The sequence below is a fragment of the Seriola aureovittata genome, chromosome 10 (assembly GCF_021018895.1).
Source record: "Seriola aureovittata isolate HTS-2021-v1 ecotype China chromosome 10, ASM2101889v1, whole genome shotgun sequence".
Lineage (NCBI taxonomy): Eukaryota > Metazoa > Chordata > Actinopteri > Carangiformes > Carangidae > Seriola > Seriola aureovittata.
The window spans coordinates 6,113,472-6,140,024 of record NC_079373.1 but is presented as its reverse complement, the minus strand read 5'-3'; the positions used below and the strand labels follow the sequence as shown (position 1 = coordinate 6,140,024).

At 38.9% G+C, this 26,553-nt stretch overlaps 1 protein-coding gene across 4 annotated transcripts in view; it reads right to left on the bottom strand.

Moving 5' to 3' along the window:
- The window catches only part of LOC130175908 (leucine-rich repeat and immunoglobulin-like domain-containing nogo receptor-interacting protein 1), a 328,392-nt gene that overhangs the window by 54,400 nt on the left and 247,439 nt on the right, over positions 1-26,553 (bottom strand). For 3 of the 4 annotated variants that reach the window (XM_056386578.1, XM_056386577.1, XM_056386574.1), the window contains one exon: positions 13,166-13,311. The gene's annotated coding sequence lies outside the window, so the exon portion shown is untranslated. Of the gene's footprint in view, positions 1-5,722; positions 5,780-13,165; positions 13,312-26,553 lie in introns of all 4 variants that reach the window. The other variant, XM_056386575.1, reaches the window with a different exon arrangement.

Genomic DNA, 26,553 nt, shown 5'->3' with positions numbered 1-26,553 from the left:
TACTCTTCCTTCCTCTTCCTCTGAAAGCAGACTGAACAACAAATCATGAGCATGCAGCAGCTTCCTGTGTCTACTGGGCTACATTCCCAACTGATAATGGAGATTCTTTCATGTACTATAGAAGGTAAATAGCGAATGCTGACAAAAAGTATGCATTTTTTCTGTCAGGGTTCAGCCTTTTAGGTATGTAACTATTGTAGTTTAAAACATTTTAAAATGAACTACAATTATAACAGAATTGAAAGAATTTTAACAAATTTGAACGTTATATCAAAGACATCTATGTGTTGCAGAGAGTTGCAGCTAGCCCTGGCACACCTTGTAATACCACTTTGTACTTTGTTTTCTATCACATTCCTCCACTCTCTCCTCAAGTTCAGCTATCGATGCTTCTGTCCTACATCTTATTTGTGGTCCTCGATCTTCTCCTGCCACCAATACGTCTTCCCTGTCTCTCTGACCTGGCAGACTGGGTGTGAAATCGTCATCATTACTCTAACAATGACAGAAGAAAACGACCTACCAATTACATAATCAGACTGCTAAATAAACCCGTGTGGAAAACATGATTCCCCAATCCATGCATGACATGCATGCCCTACATGCTGAGGTAAGATTCGTTCAAGCTAACATTAGCTCAACGTGAGGGTGAGGTGTCAAACTAAAAGCTTTTATGGATTTTTTGACAGTTCACCATTGCAGCAGCCCACTAGGATTTGTCCCAGATGGCTGGTCCGACTAGAGGAGGGACTAAAGAGTGCATCTCCTTGTTTGTCATGAGAGGGTGGGCACTCCAACTTTCTGGTAATATCCTGTCCCCTATTTGTCTGGAGTATGAATTTGACAGTTCAATTCTTACACAATGTCCCTTTTAAAAACAAAGATATGCAGTACTTTGATGTAAGAGGTGTCTTGAGTGATTAAAATGGTCTTATCCACGGAGTACAATCATGATCGTGATTGACTTCACAAGCATGAACAACATAGTAAGCTAGAAAATAGAGAGATGAACCCATAACCGAAAGATAATAAGCTAAATCAAAATGACAACAGCCCATGTGTCCATTGACAGCTACAGCTATGCCCAGTCAAAGTGTCCTTGACCTTGAACAAGATACTAAAATCCCACTGGCTCAATTATTGTAAATCAAGCCTGATAAAAACATCAATCAAATGTCAAAAACAAAATGAAAATACTGAAAACCATGTGTCAAGAAGGGTTTATCAAGACATTTAAAGGGGGAAAAAAAGTCTTATTGACATTACTGAACAGAGCCATGAAGTGTCCAGTATTCACAACACACAGGGTAAAAAAAATCAATTTTGGAAACATGGCTGTGATGGCAGCTAGATCTTTTTTTTTTTTTTTTTTTTTTTAACTTTTTTAATGTCCCGCTCCACTGTCCATCAAAATATACTGTAATTCACTGATGTAGATAAGATTAGTTCCTTTGACTCTGTGACTCTGTGTTTCTTGGTAAACTGTTGTACTCCATCCACTGCAAGTCACTCCTCGGCTGTTAAATGCATCAATATTTGATGTAGAATCGGCCCTAAACCATTACAGCCAACCTTGGAGGAGGCTCAGTAGTATAATCTTTGGTAGCGTAGTGCACCCACCAATATAAGGGGTGATGACCTTCATGCACTGATGCTTTCCAATCATTTTAAAAGCCGACTCTCACCACAACAGCATACATGAGATAAGACTAAACCATTACAAGAGGAAGTTGCTGCTCACCCTTGAGCCCAAAATCTGTTTGCAAACTCTAAACATAAATCCAACAAACCAGAGAAAAAGGGAAAATCCAAGAGCTAGAGCCCCAAATATTTGATAGCTCCACTCAATTTAACCCACAAGCACTTATATGGTCCTTGACTTCGTGCCGTAAGAAAATATATATATATAAAAAAAAGGACAGACATCGAATTCCCTGCTGTGGTTGTTCATTAATTTAGCAAACACATCGACGTCCTGCCGTCAGTTCTTCTGAGCAAGATCCCGATAGAAATAATTTCAAGAGCCATTTCATATTTAAGATTAATGACTATTGAATAGTCATTTAGGGGACCACTAAAACACACATCATAAGCAATAGAGATTAATTCCATGGGACATTTTAATATCACTCCCAATAATGATGCATGTGCACACACACACACACACACTAATCTACACATTGTAAGGAAACATGATGTGTTGACATTTCTTCTCCCGCTGAGCGTCAATGAGTACACTGACAATCACACAGATAGAACTTCAAATCCCAGCCGTGCTCTTAATAGGGATGAGCCTTTGAGTATCTTCATATTCCATTCGCAAACGTTTCCTTTATACACGAAAACATCGCCTTCTTCCACAGCAACAGCTGATGGCAAAACTAATGGTAATCATAGTATTTATGAACATACATTACAGGACAGGACACACGGTTCCAGTGTATTCCAGGAATCTTAGTCAGCTTTCCTTTTATCAGCATTGCAGCCAATCAGGTTCCTTATTTTATGTTACATTTCAGCCTCACAGTAATTTCCTGCTTATTTGTCTTAAACACGAAATAGAACATCCAAAAAAAAAAACAAACAAAAAAAAAAAAATCATGATGCATGTATTTTTAGTGCAATACATTTAAAATAAGTCTCTGGGTGGTACCTTTCAAACATGTCCCTTTGTATTGTACGTTTTTGTGCGTTATGTTGGACTGTGTATGTGTGCTCACGTAAATATGTAGAGTTGGTGTGTATTCTTCGAGACAATGGTAGCAGAGTACTTACGTACCACAAAGCTGCACCCTGTAAATCCCTTTACATGATAGAAACATGGCCCCTGCATCCTTTGGAAAGCTGACCTTGGATTCTTGTTTTGTGCTTAGCAGCAAGGATTAGAGGAAATCTTCCACAAACACACATTTTGCTCCAAGAGATCTGGGCCTATTTTGCCTCAGCTTTATTTCAAAAAGGCAAAACAAGGCTACTTTTGAAATGCAATCTGTGGCTATTGACAGAAAGGGAAAATGCTGTGCAAAGGGCTGATTTTTTCTCTTATCATTTTCTTTTCGTGTCAAAAGTAGGTCGAGTTGAAAGGCAAAGAAACTTTCTGATATTCAGTTGAGGAAAAGACTTTTCAGAAGCCAAGCTAAACTCTTAGGCAACATGACCTTCCTGTAAATTAACGAACTTTTTTTTCTTCTAGCTTTTTAGCTCCCTGACCTGGTCTGGCTGCCTATTTATGCCAAGAATGACTGAACTCCAGATGTGCTCTGGATAGCTGGATGGCATTTGGGTTGGACAAAGTAAACATCCCATATAAGCTCGTCATCACAAACCAAATCTTTCAGATACGCAACAGCTGTCTTGGCTTTAAATTAGAGCTGCGTTTATAATCCTAATGTCAGCACAGATGCTGTAACGTCTCTTTCATTTCTGGATTTACAGCATTAAAAATCTCAATCTGGACCAGATGTTAGTCTGTTCGGATGAGAGTGGCCAAGCTTGGAGACAATTACTGCGACAATCAACTAAGACAGTATAATAAATAGGAATAATTTTGACTCTTAAGGACAGCTCAGATTTCCCACATACTGTCAGAAAGATTGCATGTTCATAAACTATGAAATGCAGATTCTGCGCTATGGAAGTCAACTGTCTGAAATTTACTATCTTTTATGTGAATTGGACATTGTGAACTGTATAAACTGCACACCATTCTTTACATCCAGGCAAACTAAAGAAATTGTGGCATTAAGGGCAGAGGTCACTAATAGGCGGATCTGAATCCAGACGCCATCCTATCTGGACCCAGACCTATAACCTCTAAATTATTGAGAATTATTACATTTTGACGGAGCATTTCTATTTAAACCGGCGCAGCTTTTCAAGCCTTTGCGTCACTGGTCACGTGACACTACTCAGCCAATCATTGAGACTTGAGTCAGTCCGTGAGACACACACATTGTGGGAGACGATGTTGGAGAAATAGGTGGGGAAAGTGGGATGGATGAGGGAAAGGAAGAGAAAAGGACGTGTTGAAGCTTTTCAGTTGTTGAAGATGTGTTGAGATTGATTATTCCAAAAATGGTTGAGGCTGTTTGTGGTTAACTGTTGGAGTTAACATTAAAGAAGAAAAATGGAAAGTCAAGCATCATGTTTTATTTCATTTTGTAAAATTCAAAAGCCCTCTGTTAGGTCGTTATTACTTATTACAGCTGTTATTTTCCTTGAAATGCTAAAAGAAGAAAGTATAGTTATTATTCGGGACCTTTGCTTGAGGAAATGTTTAACTGGTCCTCTTTGAATTTTAATTAAATACCCCTGTATTAAGGTGTTGCTACATTTGGAAAATAAATGCCAAGCTTTGGGAAACTACAAAAGTTGGAGAAGGTTGGGATGATTTTTTTGTTTTGTTAAAAACTTCACTCACAGATGAAAACACCTTGAAGTGGGATTTGAAGTTCAGTAATTGGCGTAATCTGTGAAGACAGACGTTCAAACCTCAGTTTAGTGGTGGTGCTGTCAATGCGGTTTCATGTCGGACCATTAGTGTATTGCCTGTACAACCACTGGAGCATCTCATAATTGATTTGATTAGCTTCTCATACATTTGATTACTTTCTCACACATTGGTGAGCTGGTTAAACAGCTAATCTAAATGTAATGGATGTTATATCACAGCTAAAAAGGTGCTCTGCTCCTCGAGGGTCAGTTGTCGATTTTACAGGGACATCCTTTGGATTAAATGTACAACAGAAAGTTTGGCGACTGGCTGCTTAACATTCTACATGTTGAATTTCATTCATTTGTTTTTTTTTAATTTGAAGGCCACAATTCCTTTTAAACCTGTTGCCTTCCATCTCTTACAAAATGTTACTATTCCTCCCAACAACCCAGGCAGGAAGACAAGGACAGAGAAAGCCCTTGATAACAGACAGTATGCATACAATGAGAGCTTACATGATGCTAAAGCTACTCAGCTATAATGCTGGAGCAGGAATAAACACGGGCAGCACAGGCATATTCAATGCCTTAGGCGAGGTCATGAATGGAAGAGTTTTATTTGTTACTGAGGTTAGATGTAAGTTTTCTTCTGATTCTTAAAGCAAATGGATACGGTGTCTTTGGTAACATGCTTACATATCACTGGAGAGCGGTACTTTGTGACAAACAAACATGCGTCCTCCATCTGTTCGTCACCTGAATGTATCAGTAGGTACAGAGTACAAGTGGTGGGAAGGAGGAGAGGAGGGAGCGACATATACTCACAGAGCGCTTAAAGAACACCTGTGCACCTGCATATCCATGCAATTATCCAATCAGCCAATCAGAAGGAGATAAAAAAAAAAAAAAAGAGAAGTGATCTCAACGACTTGATTGTTGGTGCCAGACTGGTTTGAGTATTTCTGAAACTGCTGATCTCCTGGGTTTTTCACACACAGCTGTCTCCAGAGTTTTTACTCAGAATGATGGGAAAACAAAAATCATCCAGCGAGCAGCAGTCTGAGTGGAAACGCCTTTATTGGTGAGAGAGATCAGAGGAGAATGGCCAGAGTCATTGGCGCTGACGGAAAGGTTGTGGTAACTCAGATAACCACTCTTTACAGCTGTGGTGAGCAGAAAAGCTTCTCAGAATGAACAACACATCGAACCTTGAGGTGGATGGGCTACAACAATAGGAGAAGACCTCCTGTCGGCCAGAAATCTGAGGCTGCGGTGGGCACAGACTCACCAACACTGGACAGTTGAAGACAGGAAAAACGTAGCTTGGTCTGATGGATCTGGATTTCTGTTGAGACATGCAGATGGTAGGATCAGAATTCAGCATGAATCCATGGACCCAACCTGCCTTGTGTCAACAGACCAGGCTGGTGGTGGTGGTGGTGGAGTAGCAGTGTGGCAAATGTTTTCTTGACACATTTTGGGCCCCTTGTTACCAATCAATCACGGTTTGAATCTGAGTATTGTTGCTGACCATGTGCTTCCCTTTATGGCTGCAGTTTCAGAGTCAGTGAACTTCAGTGACCTCCCCAGTCTCCAGACCTGAACCCAACAGCGCATCTTTGGGATGTGGTAGAACAGGAGATTGGCAGCATGAACGTGCAGCTGATGAATGTGCAGAAATGATGTGATGCTGTCATGTCAACATGGAGCAGAATCTCAAAAGACTGAGGCTGCTTGAGAGCGAAAGGAGGAACAACTAAGTATAACTATGGTGTTTCAAATAAAGGGTTTTGTGAGTTAATGTAAAAAGGCACGACATAAGGGGGATGTTTCTTTGAAACTGATCATATAAAATTAGATAGAAACAGCACTTTGCTGTTATCTAGCAGCTGCTGTGTGACCACTGAGAATAACGTTATTACTTGGAAAAGTAAAAACATATACGGTTTCCTGGAATAAAATACACATAATCTCTCTTTATTTCAGAGCTTTTCAAAGTCATAACACGCTATTTATTTATTTACTCTCTCACTATGACTGTAATAAAGGCAAAAGCCTGAACAAATAACGAAAAAAAAAGAAAAAGAAAGCTAGTCTGTCTCTTCAAACTGTCTCTCTGAGTGAGCTTTTCACAGTACAGCAGACATCACAGCTCAGTCTTCGTCTTTGATTCATGAGTTCTGTGATTTTATCATACGACGTCGCGGTTATAAAATCAGGATTTGACCATATCAATGAGTGTAGAGGGTAAAGTATGGTCCTGACATTTGTGAAGGTAAGATTTAAAGGAAAGTAGAAGTAAGTAAAAGCCCAACATGAGAGTTGTGTCCTATGGCTGCATTATATTGTGGTCTAGTGAGGCTCAGTCAGTGTTGTATGTACAGAAAAAAAAAAAAAGAAGTTTGTGTTATAAAATCAACTGTAGCTACAAAAGAAATACAGTACCTTGACATGATGTCAAGAAAAATAGGCTGACGGAATACAAGGTAGATCAACCAAAGCTGTTTTAATGTGTTTATTCATGTTTTGGAGTTGGCATTTTTCTTACCTTCTTTTCGCCAGTATTAACCAATGAACATTTGTGATCACATGGCAGGAAGAAACAATGCTGGATAAAATAATAGACTTCTACCTCTGTCTTTGTTCCCATGTTAAAGTGCTTCAAAATCCACTGTGTAAGAAGATTTTGAGAGTGCTGCTGTCAAAATTGTTATTTGTCAAAACAGCTTTGAATGTCAGTCCAGGCAGGTATGTCTTGTAAAGTATTCTGTTGTGAGAGCTCAAACGGAGTTTACATGGATTCTCTAAAAAAACAGCAATGAGGATTTCAGCGGCGCTTATTTGATTCTAACCGGTCGGTGTGAGGATATCCTTTGGTGAAATCAGAATATGATTATCTACTTTTGACAACTCGTAGTGAAAACTAAAGGGTCCGAGTGGAGGGAAACTGTCTCTTAATTGGACAAAGAACAATACGCTGCCCTAAAGCATGAGAAACCAATTATGTAGCAGGTACTGAAAATAAACAGACTGCTTCACTCAACCATTCTTTAGAGGAGAAGTTCATGAAAAATGCAGTGCAAAAAAAAACCCCCCAAAAATATAGTCAGGATGTATAATGATGTCTACAGATAAATCTTGTATTTGAAGATTGACAGGGCAGCATGTTTGAAATGCAACCGCTGCCATGAAAACAAGAGGGGCTGAAGCTAATTTACCAACACAGCGGTGGACGTGAGCTCTCCCACTGAAGTGAAACATGATTCAGGGATATTTCCCCGTCTTGAAACAGAAAAATTAAAAGCACGGTGACTCACAGCCATTAACTAAATGTCATTTCATTGCATCTCTGGATGATTTACTTTCCAGTTCTCCCCTGTACTCCACAACATGGATGCAGCTTCATACAGTGGAGAGCGTTCATAATTCAAAGGTCAAGTCATGGGGGTTTTGTATGCAAGGTGGAGCGCAAGCTATCCAACAAGAACATTTCTCATTAGAGTTCACTGAGAGGTGTCCCTTCATTGTTCTTATGCAAATGATGAATACTTTTCTAACACTGTACATGACAGTCATCCTGTGCAGAGGAATATGTAATCGCCCTTCTTAAGGCACAGTACAGCAGCTTTTAATATGTCTTACTCTGATGTAGAAGAATAAAACTGACAACTGTTGAGCATAACCCTCCTTAACTTGATATTTGACATCTAGTTATGAATATTTGGCATTTCTGAATTATGATCATTGTTATACAAACTGCATGGTTTGTTTGAGAGTGTTTCTGTGTCGAAATTAAGAAGATTATGGTAATTTGAAAATGTTAATGTGTTAATGTGAGTTTGAGAAGTATGAGTTTGTGGGGCTCCAAGGTGTTTATAGTGATTTCAGACACACTGAACTCTAATTGGATTTGATAATAGAGGAAAACAAGGCTTGCAAATTAGTGGCACAGATGCAGCACAGAGCAGTTTGGTGAGATATGGCGAGAGGAACCCTCAGCCTCAGACACTGATAACAGAGTGTGTCACAATGAGTGGGGTGAAGTGGCTTCATGCAGATAGTGTTCAAGTCAAATTATTAGATTTATTCATTCTACTTGATTCATTCACTGTATTGTAGAGTTGGGGATGCCAAATGGCATTTGCACAAAAAATAAGAACAAAATGAACACATTTCTGTCCTTTTGAGTAACGCCTTAATCTTACTTAGAGATGATGGCACTAACATCTTAGAAAGTCAGTGTAAATAGATTAAGAAATGACTAAATACAGATGTGTGAAACCTGTATATAGAAAGATAAATAGACAGACTGATTTGTGAACCACTTTTTTTTGTCAAATTATGCAGAGAATTCTTCTCTGGATCATGAATGTGGTGTTTATCCTGAGGTCGATGCTGATGCACTAGAGACACTGAGAAATCTTGTCTTGTTAGTATATTAACAGAATCATGGAGGAAAGAACACAATAATACAGCAGAAATACATCATGAGAGTTTCTCTGATACATAATATGTATAAAATACAATCATGCAACAATAACCAGATAAAAAATGATTTCTGAGGCGTAGATCTGGCAATACTCTCACTTGAAACCAGGTTAAAATAACCTATTTATATATTGCTTCGGACAAAAGCCTCTGCTGAGTGCATATATTTTGACTGTTTCTTATATCAAAACACTCAGACTGATCCAGAACAAATCAGATGAATAAGATAATTTTAAAAAGTTATCAAATATCAATATCCAAAACTCACATTTTCTACCAAAAACATCTGAAACTCACATCAGATATCGCATCAGTGTCCAGAACACGCAGACATTGATAACAGTGTTTAAAATTCTTTTATTTGCTTTTACATCTCTCAATGGTCTCACCCCTCTCTACCTCTCTGAATTGCTGCACCTATATTCACCCACCCGCTCTCTCAGGTCAGCTGATCAGCTGCTACTGAGGGTGCAAAAAACGAAGTGCAAGCTCAGAGGGGACCGTGCTTTCGCTGTGGCAGCTCCTAAAATGTGGAACGATCTGCCTCTGCACATTCGACAGGCGTCTTCCTTGTCTGTTTTTAAATCCTTTCTTAAGACCCATCTCTTTCCCATGGCCTTTGACACCCTGTAGGATGTGATTTTATTTTATTGTTTTATCTTATTTTATGTTATTTTATTGTTTTCTCTTATTATATAACTGTTTTTATTGATGTTTTATGTCTTTTAATTTATCTTGTGTTTATAATTTTATCATGTACAGCACTTTGGTACCTTCTGGTTGTTTTTTGGATTGGATTGGATTGGATACAGTGGAAATGCATAGTTCTGACTTCCTCTAAGGAAGCCTGTCACTCACTATATCGCCCAAGACAGAGCCACTGCGTCCAAAATGCTCTATTCCGTCAAAGGTATGGTAAGCAAGGCTATTTTCCCTGTTGGCACCTTATGGCAGCACTGCAAAGACAATAAAAAAAAAGAGCTCCCACTAGCTTGCCTGCTCGTCTCATACATCTTCAGTCATGCGGAAGGCCGTCCGTCAGTTTTACTGCACATCGGCTTCCTCTCAACGCAGCATCGATGACTGATGGCCCTAAGTGCAACTAGATAACTATGGCAGGGGATGATAAAAATGTGAAAACACACATCCTAGACAGGAAATTGGCCATTTTGGAGCAATTGACACAGAGGAGCTGAAGTGATGGCACTTCCTGTAATGCTCCTCCCTTGAAAAGCAGAGATGTCTGGTCATCCGTGGGGAGATAGTTACAGTCCACTGGACATATTACTGAGGTACACCAACCTAATAGATCTCAATTTTTTCCCCTTAGTTTTTTCTTCCATTTCTTAGTGTTATAGAGTCAAACTTAAAACTGTCCTGGAAAAAAAAACAAAAAAGTTTCAGTCAATATCTTGGCTATCTGCAGCAAAAAGAATCAATTGAAACAAGTTTGGGAAATGAAAGCTAATATGCAGTAGAGTCAACAGAAGAGGTGTAATAAAGCTATAGGCTGGTAAACGTATGGTAATGAGGAAAAGGTAATACCTGTGAAAATGGATCACTGGGGCTTAGTGGTGAGACAGGCAGGCGTATGGAATCACAAGGTGACTGTACACAAGTGTTGGTTATCAGTGAACATCGTGATGGTATCTCAACATCTGTTTTTATACTCATGTCTTTCTTTCTTCTCGTCTCTTATCTTTTTCCTTCTATGCACCACATGTCTGAAACAGTGAAGCGAAATGAACGGCATTGATTGATGATGATGATGACGATGATGATGATAATGCCACAGCTGCTCTACCAGGGTTATAAGCACATTATAGAGTTCAGCAGTTTAACCTTTTTTTATGGAGTGCATTCAAGGAATTACTCTATATCATCTCTATATAATCTGACGTGAATGATGGAAATCACCCCAATTGGACTTGAAAAGACTATTTATTCATCAGTGCACCAATGGGCTTTAATAGATCATGTCTTCGACAGATATTTCTTTTTTTATCATTTGCATAAACCTTTATCACAAGGTAAAAGTTTCAATCTCCGGCAGCTACAGCCGCCAAAGACAGTCCGTACACAAGTGGGTGTAAAAACCGCTTTAGTGCTTATTAATAATTCATCTGTGTGTTGTCAGAAAGTGTTACTGGTCCAATGCTTATCAAACTGCATTACCTCGACACCAGAGGATTGCATTGCGGGAGATTATTTTCTTATTGACCAGCCATAAATAACATTTTTTTGCTGTTGATTAAGCAAGGCAACTTAAAAGGCAAAAGAAGAATGACAATTTGTGACACTGCAACAATCACAGTAAAAGTAATTGAATCTATGTCATGTTGAGCTCATAATTTACATTTTTAGATGCAGAGATCAATTAGGTATATTAACACTCTGGAAGTTTTACCATGACACGTTCAATCAACCCTTTATACTATTTTTACTGTATACTATGCCTGGATAATGTTTTCTATTCACTACGAATGTATTTTATTTGTTTACCTCCAATGTCTGCTCTCGCAATATAGTGTCCTTTCATAGCAAGGAGCATTACCAAACTTTTTCTTTATGTTATGTTTAGGCACCCGCAGCACGTGGTGCGGGCTATGGAAAGATTTTGGTCTTGGTTTGAAACTGCCCACAGTGACTGGAAGCATTTCACACGATACTGTATTTACTGTATCAAAACAGACCGTGGGAAGATTTCTTGTGAGCGAGCAAAAGCTGTTTACATTCACCAAAACATATATCCTTGAGGTCTAACAAACATGTCAAGTGTGTGTCCTAAGCCGTTTTTTTAAGTATTAGTAAGTATAATCCTGCATTGTTTACATCCACGTTCACTAGCTTGCATTCTTCTGCTTCCCTGCCTTCCCTTGGCGCATTGCAGTATATCTTGGCACATTTCTGCCACCTGTTGATCAGTGGTGAAGCGTGCCACCAGTGGCAGGACTATCGTGTGCATCGCCTCAGCCGCATGCACACATTTGTGTATGTGCGTCCTCGTGAGCGCATGAGATAAACAAACCAGGGACCCACAGGTTCATGGCACCACTAAAGGTTTAAAACTCAAAATAAAACTTAACATTTAACTTAAAATTCTTCATAAACTGTTGATTCTTAAACTAAATCACACACAGGACTCGGGATGCAAAGTCCTGTGATTTTTAGGTAAATTTTTTTTTTTTTATTCATTCGACTTTTATCTAAATCCAAAAGGATCATTGAGGGTGATGTCCTTATTACTTAAAAAAAGAGTAAATATACACAAAAATTATTACAAAGAAGACAAACAACAGTAGTTTGTGATCAAGGTGATAAACTGACCAATTTTAAATTGTGCTGTAAAATGTTCCTGTTGTGTGCAGCACAAAAACGAAAGGCAGTTTTACCAAAATGAGTGTTTGCATGTGAGATTTCCAGCATCAGCCAAAGACTTGAACAGGTCAAATAACGACTATGGGACCAGTTTAATCAAGTATGATGGTATGTGGGGCTTTATAAATAAACTTAGTGTTAGAGATGCTTATACCAAACTTTTTATACAAGATGCAATGATGGGAAGAATAACTGTCACCGGCAATGAATCTCAGGGCGGAGTGATAAACTGCATCAAGGGGTTTGAGAGTGGAGGCAGAGGCGTGTCTATAGATAACAACATTTATAAATGCAGAGCTGCCTACACTAGAAAAAAATATTGAACATAATCCAAGCAGCAGTTGCATTTTCCCATCACAACATATTTAGAAAAACATACTAAGTATTATACGTACACACATATATTTCAAGGACAAAATAGGTTGTAACCAGTGTTTTGAAATGTGACAGCCACCTGCTTGAGAGGACGTTCACGCATTCTGAGGGATGCTCTGGCTGACATGCGGTGCAGTGATGTTGAGTGACACTAATTAAGCCAATGAAATACAGAGATCAGACATTTCAGTGTTTGAAGTATGCGTTGTGACTGCTGTGAGATGACTCACCTTTGTTAAGCCTTTGTTTATAGCACCCTCACACTATCTCATGTGAGATGGTATCATGTTGTTTTCTGCATAATCTTTCTTAACTATGATAATTGTTGGATGGTTTTGAAACTGTGTCAGGTAAGACCTGCAGATCCTGTGCATTTGAGCACGCTGAAGTTAGAGATGATGTTAGGATTTGCAAACTAAACTCGAACGCTGTACGCTGCGTGCTGATCAGCAGGAACGTCTCATAAGTCGGGTAGTGCGATAATACTCACAGGCAGTAATTGCTGGCCTGCTGATTCCAAAGAGCTGCTGGAGCTGCTTACTGTGCAGAAGGCGGGGGGCTGGAGGTGTGAGGTGCGCAGTGTCTCCCCTTAATCCACATACCCTCGCAGCATTCCCTCTTCAATTGATCAGCCACCTGCAAGAACCAAGCAGTGGAAACAAGCTAATAAATCACAAAGTTAGGGAAATATATTGCACTATTATTATATAGTATTGTTATATATCAAATATTATTATATTTGTCTAGATATGCATTACTACATTGTCATTTATTAAAGTGAAACATTCTGAACTTCTGTTGATTTAAAATACAACTCACTTGCTTGACTAAATTGCTATTTCATTTTGTTCCACAAAGTCAGAAGCAATTTACAGGTAGACATTTTTTAGTGGGTGTTCACAATGATGCTAAGAAAGCTTCTACTGACAGCCCCTCATACACTGCCACCTTACTTTGTGCTAACATTAAGAGGGGGCGGCTTATGACTGGATCTCAACCACAGCCCACTGCTGTCGCAGTCAACATGATAAATGACTTATCTGAAGAGGAAGACTCAAGAGCTTGCTCAGTGTCCTGACCTGTTGCATGCTGTACATCTGATTTGCTGATTTGCAATCTTGCAAATTACACTTATATGGTTGATTTTTTTTTTATTGGGTATACTGGATGCAAACGTGTCTTTTATTCTTTACTTTTCAGATGACATAGCGAATGTAAATTCAGGACCCAAATTCGGACAAGAACAAAAGTGGTTGGTGCAAAAACGAATTTAATAACAAAAATAACTCACAAACATATGAGCAAAAAACTGAACAAATGTCCAGAAAGCAAATCTCAGAATATCCAAACAACCAGCAAAAACAGGAGAAAATCCTCATTTGATCCATTGTTAGTATAAGAATATTGATTATGGCATCTTAGGGGAAAAAAAGGAGGCAAACATGTCACAGAAACATGAATGCACTTTCATAGCTTTAAAACTATTGGCAAGGACATCCTGATTTCTCATATTTAACAGACTAGAGTTTGCACAAATTCATGATTGTTCACAAAATACGAAACGACTGGCGTTTACTATCATGAACGCCTACCATTCACAATCATGATATATTTACACGTGCACAAATTTCACACTGAAGGATCTCTTTGCAAAAGGCGTACAACAGTATTTCAGCTTTGCCTTTGGATCTCAAATCTCTACTTGCTGCCAATAATCACCACATGCTTCATTTCCCTCTCGGTGGGTGAGAGACGATCAGACTTTGGAAATGCCAGAGCGATCTTGAGCGTTTCAGAGGTTGTGGATGCTACAGTTAATTTGTTTCTTCATTACAGAAAATAAATAACAAAAGAGCTGCGGCTGGTGAAGTTATTAATATTCACATTTCCAATAATTGATTTTGTGCTACGACATTTTACACCAGGGGGCTACAAGCAGCTCATACTGACAGGTTTTGTCCATGGAAATAGAAGCCTCATCAAAGAGACCTGGATCCAAAAAATCTGTCTCTGTAATATCACTATACCGGCTAAACCATGTTCATCAGCAAACGGAACGGCCACCAAATGGCTTAGCAAACATTTGATCTTCCACATTCTGATACATACAGATAGAACTGGCTGATGCATTCAAATCAGAAGGGATGTAACTTCCCTTTGATTTCCTGGCTGAGAAAAGTAAGACCTTGGATCCGAAGCAAAGTGCTGGAGCATCTGTGCTGGCGTAATTTTTCTGCAGAGCTGTTGGCAGTAATAGAGACACCTTGTTCTTCCGCAGAAAGATGTTCTAGGTCTCATCTGCCTGATCAGTGACAAAACAATCATTTCAATGCATGGCATTTGGTTTCAGATTATTTACTATTATCTGTGTTACGGTTAAAAGTTGTGTAACAAGTGACGAGTGAGCAGTAGAGACGCTCTTTTTGGCCTTCCATGTTGCTCTATGTACATGAACTTTCCACCAGGAAAAAAAAATAATAGCACACACACAAAAAAAAATCTAAACATTGGACACGTGAAAGCTACTATTTAAAAGGGAAAATCAGTCACTGATTAGATGTTAATGGACTGGATCCCTGAAGTGGATTTAGAAAAGCAGCAGAATTTGTAATTTTCTAATAAAACAGATGCATTTAATCACATTCTTACTTCCTCTCTGTGCGGCTATTGGCAAAATTCGAGATGTTACGAAGCAGTTAGAAACAGCAGCACACAGTTATCAAAATAAGTAATTAATTCAGCCACTACTGATGAAATATAATCACACAAATAAATGCATACAGCAATGAATGCAACAATAATAATAATGTACTTTGCTCTATGCATGTTAATGTTATGGAAGCACCAAAGTATTTTAAGTTGAATCGTATTGAACAACAGGAGGAGAAGGGCCACAATATACTACAGCATAAGTCTGGTCCTGTCTCTAGTATTCAATCCGCCCTGGTACGTCAGTGTTCAAGTGTATTTATGGCCAGCAAACAAGCCACCTGCCCCCTTTAGCACACGCAGATACTAACAAGTTGGCAGTTTCTACATTCTGTCCTTGAACACAGAGTTCCTTTGAGATAAGACAAGATACAGTTGCACCTCTCCCAGGAAAGAAAAAGATTCAGAGCCTGGGAAACTTCGAGTGTCTAAAATCCCACGACTAAAGTTCTCTATAAATGATAAAGAAGCTGTTACAACATTCAGAATTTATCATAACACTAAGAATAGAGGGAAAGCTACGGTGTAAGACCTTGTTTGAGTGATTTTTTTGTATTGTTTTGTAACATTAGTCAATATCATATCTCCTTTTTAGTTTGCTAAAGTGCACACTGTAGTCGTATTTCATAGTAGACTGTTACTTTATAATACTACCTCAGTTTCTAATGGCTTGCCTGGTTGGTTGCTCGGCTCATACTTGCCTTGCTGCTGGAACATAAACCAACTGATGAATGCTGGGAAAAAGCCATGGTTGACAATTATTGTTTTAATGTCACTTGTTTTGTTGTTTTTTTTTTTTGTTTGTTTTTTTTTACAGTCAATCAACCAAGGTGGACAATTCAGTCCAATCAGTGAAAACCACAGCTGTGTCTCATCCTTCGAACAGTATATGCTGTCTTTGGAAGCCACGCCTCTGTAGTGCAGCCCCTGAATTGGGACACACTACATGTGATCTATACAGAGGATGTCTTTTTTTACCCACAATTCTCTAGTTCTTCAGTACCATGCATGATTGCTCACTATGTGATCCGATGTGAGATACTGTGTTATTGTGACCACAGGATTCTCTGCGTTCGAGCACTGACGGCGTTACTTGCTGAAACAGCAAACATATTATGCTCGGCTTCCCTCTGATAATGCATAAGGAGCTGCTTGAGTGAAACCTGGAAGTCAGCTCCCCATCAAAACTGCTGCTGGGTATTTTAAGAGTGAAGCAGAGCCTGATAAGGGAATTGGTCCATTGTTTCCCCCACTTGAAAGCCGTCAGCTTGGGCTTGCAAAAATTATTCCTGCCACTCCGTCACACTGATGGGACCTCAGAGAATATCACGGTTACCGCCACCGCCACCGCCCTACCGCAGCATTCAGAGTTCCAAGCAGCTACCATGTGTTACTCTGTAAAGTACAGCTGACACTCAGAGGCAACAAAGATGCTCAACTGACATCATTACAGTTAGGGGGGAACATAAGAGTAATCACAGAATAACCTGAAAACAATCAACTTCTCCTTCAGCAACCTTGGGATATTCACAGCCAAAACAAAAAAACAACAAAAAAAAGACAAACAAAAATAGAAGCACAAACATGTAGATCTAATAGAAACTCAACCCCATATAGAAAACCGGGTACTGGGGAGAGAGGAGATGAGTCATTGATAAACACCATCTGCACAGCATTTAACATTTAAACATTTAAAATGCAGAACAGGGAACCAAACCAAGTGGAAAACTAGAGTGTGATAGACGGCGGGGGTCCTACCAGCAAGCTTACAGAAAAGTAATTTCAAGGGTAAGCGTATGATATAATATATAAAATAAATGTATGCATAAGTGAATTACGGATCAACAGCAGCAAAGCCTCTGGGAAGAAAAAAAATAAAAACTCTATCATGTGCTAGCATGATTTTACAAATCATCTCCATAAGCATAAGTCTTTGCAACTGATAGCTTGGGACTTGCATTTTTTTCCCCTGTGTCTGTGACAAGATTAGGCTATCTCTCCTCGTGCACATGGATGACTGACTCCTTGGGGCCGGTCGCATCACTCTTGCACCCCTCGCTCCATCCCAAGGCAGAAAACATTTCTATTTTCAACAGGATTAGCTCTCACCACAAGCCACCTGACAGGCAAACGCATTACCCGCGTGGCACACGCCCCCCAGGCACCCAGCAGAACATATCGTGGCCTCAGTGACTAACAGGGATCCTGGGGAGTTTACCTTACAGTGGCATGCACAGTGGGTAACAGAGTTCCAGCCTCTTCACGGCATCTTTCAACCGCTCCTGTCTGAAACATTAACCACACAGCATTTTTGAACCCTATCTTCCCAAGCTGTAAATAAATCTGTGGATGGAACAGAAAAGTACACACAGTCCCTCGGCTGAGTTAACAAACAACACATTTGTCAATAACTTAAGAGGATGAAATGGTTCAATATCCCATATTTTAGAATTGCAGACTCATCGGGGAGCAGCAAAATAAACAAATAAACAAACAAACAAGTAAAAAAGTAGTTAACATGACAGCTATTAGTGGACACCAAAGTGTGGGGTACATCACTTTGCAAGAAAAACACTCATTATGTTGTTCATGATTACAGTAGTAAGCCCTGCTGCACTTCCTCTTATCTTCATTTAGGGATAAACTTTCAGTCAGCGTGTTTTGTATTATTCCAATACTTTTCCCTAATCTGGGCTCTGTAATCCTTAACCAAAAATTCCTCAAACAAGGGATTTGAAACAACAAAAAATAAATAAAATAAGCCTCTGAGAGACATTTTTATATTTTGAAATATTGCCTTATTAACAATCCAACACATACCAGATTTTTTACACAGATTCTCTGAGCAGGAGAAGGAAAGAGAAATATTTACTTCTCTCTCTCAAAAATTAACAGCTTCAGCGATCGAGGCTTCGAGGAGCCTCTGAGTAAGACACTTAACCCCACCTGCACCACTGGGACTGTTCAGTGACCTGTAGTAGAGAGCTACACCCACAAGCTCCCAGGCAGGAAGTGTTTACACTGATCGAGTATGGTGGTGTGTTTTGGGGAAAAATGTGTAAATGATGAACCTTCCCATAACCCAATAAAAGAAAAAAAAAAAGCAATAAGTAATTCAACACTAGCTGTATTCATCTGCAGATGAAAGCCTGAATATTAGATATACAATGTAATGAGGAAATATTTAGTCATTTTGTTGGGTACACCTATAAAGACAGTGTGTTTAGTATTTAGTGAGTACATAGATCCCAATTAACTGTCTCTAGAATCACTGTACAATAACTATACGAGTAGAAACAAAACAAGTAGAAAGTAAAGTAAATGATGAAAGTGAATTTGATTTTATAATTTTTTATACTTAAAGGGGCTATTTCTAAGTTTCCTCTGCAGGTGGTGGTGTGGTTTCTTGTTGGGAGCGGGGGGGGGGGGCTATTCATGCTAACATTAGCTATGTAGCAATAGCAAAACTTACAAATATTGTAGCTCCTTTAATAATAATAGTAATAGGATAACAATAGTTAGGAATAGGAAACATCCTTATTTGCTTTCTTGTTCAGAGTGAGAAGGCTTTTACTATTTTGTCCATTAAATATGAAGCTGAAGCCATGAGGACTAGCTTAGCTTAGCTTAGCATAAAGACTGGAATCAGAGGGAAACAGCTCACTAATTAATATGTTTTATCTTCTGTGTTTATCTTCCTTTTCAATCGTGGTTAGTTATTTGTCTGCATTAAACAATATAACATCAAATATAGCACATTTATTACCATGGCATCAGACCAAATGAGAATGACAAAGCTTTTTTTCAGTGTATACTATCAGAGCCTCTTAAAGAATGAAAATTACACACTCTGCTTACTTCTTCCTCAAAAATCCCGAGCAGTCATTGTGTCCTGGAAGGTCATGGCAGTGGTAAAACAAAGGCAAGTAAAATGTAATCTGCACTGCAATGTTGGTCTCGGGAAGCTGCACCTCTACCTGTAATTTGATGTGATTTCAAATCATTTCAATTCCAATTTCTGCCATTTTATTTTCTTTCCTCTGTTTTTTAAAGAGCAAGAGTAAGGACAAACAGCTGAGGGCAACAGGGTCAGGTGAACGACCTCTCCTCAAACATTTTGGCCTGTTATTTTTCCTCAGCCAGTGCTGTCACTGTGCAGTGGAAGTTTCTTGAGTCCTATTACTGTTAACTGAAACAATGGATAATTTAAGTGGCTCTGGATGCACTGCAACACAATGTTACTGCAAATAAAAGTAAAAACTATTTTATGGTACTGCAGCTTGATTGAATGAAGAAGATGGGAAGATGTTTTTCAGAGTTTTTAGCTGTGACACATTAAGTGGGTTGCTCTTGGCGTGTGCATGTGAACCTGCTGAAGAGCAGAATAAACGCAAAGCGTACTCAAAGCAAGAAAGCAAGAAGTGAAAATGGTGGCAGAACAGGTCGAGCACTTCCTACACTCTTGGTCTAGGCTGGATGCAAACACAGAAATGTGTCAGTGTTGTAACACTTTCCGTCTGCATTGTTTACGAGCTGATGCTGTGGATGTAAAACATCTTGCTGCACAAGCATCAAGCACCTCAAAACACGTCAAAAATAAGCTCATGTTAATTTTCAAAAACAGCATTCATTTTGACCTTAAGTGGCACTGATGGAACTACTGTAAACGCTAAAGTGTAACAGTGGTACAAGTAAAAAAGAGGCATAAAGCCATTGTAAATGACTGAATAGTATCAGTTACTCAGCATCTTATGTTTAAGCCACTATAAACTATAGAACATAAGAGACTGAGTAAGGCTGTAGCAGCAAAACTATTTCATCTTTCAAAACTAAATCTTAATATTTTAAAACAAATGACATGATGGTGAATTGCATTTCCCACAAAATATAAAACAAAGTGAGGTAACCAAGTATTAAAAGTCCCTGTATGCAAATATTTGGGTTCAACATTTCTGACTTACCATAAAATGATCTACATTCCTTGGATCCCTCGCTATGATATAAAAAAAGACTGCTGTGACTGGTGTCAGTGTCAACAACAACTCTCCACTAACAGCAACAAAGTCTGAAAAGCCACAGGTGCTAATACAATGAATGTCATGTCATTGTGACTTTAATTTTATGTGGTTTGAATGGCCTCAGACTTTGTGACTTTTCGTTGACTCTCAGAGGAACAGTCTGACATAAACTAAACACCACACACTACACCTGCGGGTGCTGTGCTAAAGGGTCTCCCGTAAACATCAGAGATATATGTGTCAGACCACTAATTCATTTTATTTGATGCTGTCTTTGGCTTTTCTACAGCTCAAACTAACTGCTTCTGCCTGCTCATGTCACTTTTTCCCAGGCTTACAGTGAAACTTTCACCAGCTGTGAATTGAACTGAATGTTTTCTTCTCCCTTCTTCTCATTTACCAACCTTGTGAAGCAACTAGATTTCTCGAAAGCACGAATCCAATCTCGTCAGGCTCCAAACTATTCGCTAGTGGCCGAACCACAGTGGTTCGGACCAACCGTCAACAACAATGCCGGCTCTAGCGCAGATACTGCTATAGCATCAGTCATATCGGAAGTGGAGTGGAGTAGTTCTGCATTGAAAGAAGAGCAGAGAACGGTACTGAAGGCTTTTCTCAATGGAGAAGATGTTTATGCTCTTCTCACGACCACCGGGAGTTTGATTTACCAACTGGCTCTGCTGGTAGTGAAAAAATGGGAGGGATGTACAATCTGATTGGTTGAAGTTAGCGAGTGATTAAGGATGATAGACTGATGGTTCATCCAATCACCTGCCAAGGATTTTATGCCAAACATTTATTCCAACAAAGCCTTCCCAGATGGTTCTGTGTAACAAACCATCTGGTGCATTAGGTTACTCAATTACTAATCCTTTTGCAATATTCCTCACCTTTAAAGGTGAGATCGCACGATTGTAAAGCTGATCCAGGGTTAAATGATTCCACATGAGCTGTTGAAGGGGTTTGTTGGGAAGATGGTTGCTCTTTTTCTGCTTTTGAAGATCTTTAATTCAAATATCATATTTCATAGGAAGCTTCCCATTTCAAATTCGAACTGGGGGAAAACTAGATTTGACTGTCTGTCAAAAACAAAATATCCCAGAATTCCTCATGTGGAGTCTGATGTAAAAAGACATGATCCAGGTCCTGACCTATGACATAGCGGTTGGAGGTTAATATGATAAATGATTAAAAGTTGTGTGTGTTGTGTATTGGCGTATATTCAAGGTGAAGGTATATTTGGTACGAACCATGTCCATTTAAGTCAACTTGGACTTAAACTATATATTAAATGAAACATTAACAGAATGAAACTTACGTTGGCTTCACATTTAAACAGATTGTTACAGTTTAAACAAATCGGTGCCTTTGGTTCATTTGTGGTATGAAAGTAAACCGGAGAAAGTGTGGAATTTATGAAAGTATTATATTTATTTGATTTTTTATCATGAATTCAAGAGATACACTACTATCCATCTGCTGAGTGTGAACTGCTAAGGAAGCAATCTAGATAAGCAATGTAAATATAATATGTATGTGCCATCCAGGTGAGTGCAGGAATTTCCTGATTTCATGATTGTTCTTCTACCTGTTTGTCATTATTTTTATAAGCTGCAGTCTTGACCAGTATTGGTCATGATCAATTATTTTCTGTGAGCTCTTTGTGACACCTGAGAAGGTAACAGACACATAAGGTGCAGTAAAGTGCTGCCTGATCTCCTGTCAGTCACCAGAATGAGGTCTCAGATGCAGTTGATGTAGTGCTGATGAGGCAAAACTGTCCAATGAATGAGTTACTTGTCAGTTCATGTGACGGACTGGTCCCTCTGGTGCCTTCATATAAAGCCAGTGTGAACACGAAACAGACCAGAAATAGTAAAATCAACCTTACTAAAAAAATAAAAAAACGAAGCAAAAACAAGACACACAGTTGTGTGTGTGAGGGTCATATTCATACGGACATACAGGTATATGATAAAAAAAAATGTGACCAGTCATTTTTATGCACATATTTCACAACGGAACCACCCCCCTTTATTCTCAATGAAACAGCTTGAGGAGACTGGGTATTTATGTAGCACTAGTCCAGTGCAAAAACACAATCCAAAAGACACACACACACACACACACACACACACACACGCACACATACAAACACAGTCAACCTCCCTTGAGGGAATAGAAAACCTTTTGACACGCAAAAGTAATTATGTGCTCCCTGAGCCCTTGTTTTCATGGTTCATGACTCCACCTCCAAAAGGAGTCTGAATTCATTTTAATGACTTAATTTAAAAGTACAAAACAATCACAGTAATTATGGGAACCTAGCAAAGTTTGGGTGACTGTCAGGTTTTAGATCTGTGTCATTGGGGGGGGCTGCAAGTAGTGGCCGTCACTTTAGTTCCATCTGTAATTGAAAGGCAGCAGTTTGGCTGGGGCGGGTGAGAGGGGTGTCCGGGGACCTCCGCAGGTTAACTGTAATTAACAGATAAGAAATCAATTACTCATTTGTGAGGAGTAATTAACAAAAATGTACCAAATCTGATCTTTAATGTGGTGTTGTGTCCTTTCTCTTTGTTTCTTTCTTCTTTTCTTTCTTTCTTTTCTTTTTCTTGTGTCATTCGGGTGCAGGTTTCACACTGTGCCCACTGGTGCCAAAATATATATATTTCCATATGTTTTGGTCATTTCAGGGCACAATTAGAAAACTGAGCTCTGTCGTGATTCCCCATATGCACCACTCCATGCCGATTTCTAGGTAATCCATCAAATAATTTGCTTCACACGAGCAAATTAATCTTCAGTGTATAATTATAATATCATTAAGAAGCTGTGTATCCCTGAAAATGATGCCTAAATGATTTCATGAATCATTCCGTCCGAGATTCTACAAAAAAAAAAGTGGGATTCACAATCCAAGGCCTCTCTCCCCAAAGAAAAGTTCAGCTTTGTTAATTTTGTCACCTAACACATTAGCACAGACATTTCTCAGTTCATGAACCATTATTGTAAATTAACTCAAGATGTTATTTTCTATTTGATCTAACGGAAAAGAAATGCAATCATATTGAAGACAATATGTCACGTACCACTCATCAATAACAAACTTCCATTTATACCCATTGAGTTTTAATCAAGTACAACAAAATCACCTACAAATTTAATGGCATACTGTTTTATACCCAGACGTTGCATGCAGTGTATTGTAAATGCTACATTCCTGACAAGTTTATATTAAATGCCACACATACTTCAGTCTTACTTTCTTCTGACTTTTGAATTCTTCATTGTGCAGTGAAGAAAGAAGACTGACCATGAACCACCTTTATTAAGAGCCTAATCGCATTACTCACATTCTCCGGGCCAATAAAGAAAGCAAAATGCGACTTGTGTCTCGGTTTGTATCTGCTATTAAAGATTTAGCTGGAAATGAATGAGTCATGCCGCTGCAGAATTTCCTAATATGACAAATTCATCAAAACATTATTTTTATGATTTTTATATTGAATGTACAATGACTGTAGACAGTCTCATGACTGTGTGTTTTTATTTTAAAAGTAATTTTCCTTATTGGTGTCTGTCTTATAATAATATTCTGAAATATTGCCCTCACTTACTGTAATTGCGGTTTTGGCTGACTTATTTCTGTAGAGACGCAATTATAATATTAATAAAAGTTTACTGACAGGATCAAGTTGCTGAACTTTTTTACCTTCTAAGCATATTTCTAAGGGCGTAGCATCCTTTCAGTGGTCATAAAAGCACCAGCATCTCTTTGATGACCGAGTCGTTTTATTCCACCCGGGGAGGGAATATCTGATAAAATAGCAGAGAACTGTTATGACAGCTTTAGTAAGGTAAACAGTTTATAGACACGCTGCCCTCCTTAGGGTCAAATCAACAGCTGAATGACAGCACTGGGTAAAGTGTCATCTTGCTATTCATCTCACATTTTACGGGAGTGCTGACACAGGGTCAGTGTCAGCTTTCACATCAAAATGAATGAGATGGAACAAAAATACCATGATTTTAAATTTAAAACTCCTCCTGAGGAGATAGTAGGACAGTAGGTAAACATATCCCATACAGGAGGTCATATTTCTCTGTGACTGACTGACTGACTGACTGACTGACTGACTGACTGACTGACAGCTACCTATCATATTAATCTATGGAGATGCTAAGGAAGAGGAAAAACCGGCCTTGGGAAAATTTACAACTTAGAAAAACATGATTTCACATTTAAAGCGCATGATATATCTACTCATTAATGCATATCCACTGAATGCATACTTACTCTGAATATTTTTGGTGTGATGACTGTCTCGACAGAAGAAACACACATAGTTCATGTCGACCTGTGGGCCCTCCAGCCCAGCATGAATATTAATGAAGGTACCAGGAGACCAAGGAGACTCATTATAAAGCTGGACCATTATTGCAGTTTGGAATACCGTAACCCCCCTGTGCCCTCCAGTTGGAAAGCGAGTGGATTTGCAATCTTGGGATCAAATAATTCATCTTCATGATATTGAATGTGCGACTTTAGATTACAGAAGGGCCAACATATAAGTGTGTGATGGCCGTATCCACAGACACACAATTGAAATAGAAATATGTTAATACTCATCCTGTCTCACCCCACTCAACATACGACTCCAAAGACAGATCCATGGTTTCACATATTGGGAGGGCCACATCATTACCACAGTCTTTGTTAGTTTGATTATTTATTGTTATTTATTTATTATTTCATTGTCACATCTTGACATCACACTATATTCTAAATGGGGCGTGCACTTTTGGTTCATATTGTCCTGTCGTTATCAGTTTGGATAAGCTGAACTCATTCACTTTTCTGTGTGTTTGAGTTACTGTGTCCGCTGTGTCAGTCCTCCTTCCTGGTTTGGCCAAGAGAGGGTGGAGCCCACTTAAATACAGAGGGCCAAAAATGGGCCAGAGCAAAGGCTGTATCAGCGTGAGGGGGGAGGTGTTGTTTCTTTATATAGAGTTTTAGTGATTGTATTGTGTTGTTTCTCCCTTTTTGTTTCTAATGGGCTGATCAGCCAGTTGTATATATGTCTCACTCCTGACTTATACTGTTCGGTCAGCTAGTTAAGGTCCTGTTTTGGTAACAGCATTTTTTGAGTATATTTCTGTTTGCTTGACCTCTTTTAAGGGCACATTTATTTACCAAATGTAATTATTTTCATTTATTTGTATTTTTGACATGTTTTAGGGTGAAAGAAAATCCCTTTTTTTGTAAAGTAAACCTGTGCTCATTTGCTTGGTCCCTCACAAACTACTTCACTAACTAAGTAAGCAAAATGTTTAACCTTCGTTTGATTGTATGATGTTAATTCTAATGATAACATAGTGCATACCTTTATAACCTTAAACATCTAAAGACTGATTCGCATACAGCACAACAAATCACACATCTAAAAAAAAAAAAATGCTGCATTAGATTTGATTCCGTTTTCCCAAGGTTCAATTTTGTGTGGAGGCAGAGAAAATATACAAGTAAGCAAACAATAAATGCACTTCACCTTCAGCATATGTCTGTGCATGCATTTAGGAAGCTGTCTCATGATTCACTGGCAGCATGTATATATGAGACGTATCACCGTGAAGGATGCTGTACTGTATCCGATGGCCAGATGTTGCTGCGACGTTACAGAGTCTCGGAATACACACACACAGGTCCTCACCTTGAACCACCCTCATCAAAAAGGTCAGCAACATACATCGTTTTCTGCTGACTCGGTATCACAGCTGCTATCACTCCATCACCAATGCTATTGTTGTCTTGGCTTCTATTTTCCCCTCTCCACACTGATTATCAGTCCATTATGTTGAAAGAAAAAAAAAAAGTCATCATCAAGCTCTTCCTCTTCTGTGTAAACAAACACTAATAATGCAGCGGCACATTAAGCCCTCCCTTCCACTTTAATAATGATTTTATGGTGACACCAAGTCCCCAGACGTACTTACTGTCAGTCTTCCCTCGCTGACGCTCAGGGAATGATTTATATTAGCGCTGCAACCTGATACCATATTCACCACATGGTGCCAGAGGCAGAATAGTCAAACTTATACCCAGAGACATTTAATTTTCAAATGGATTGAGGAGTGGTCCAAGAAAAAGAAA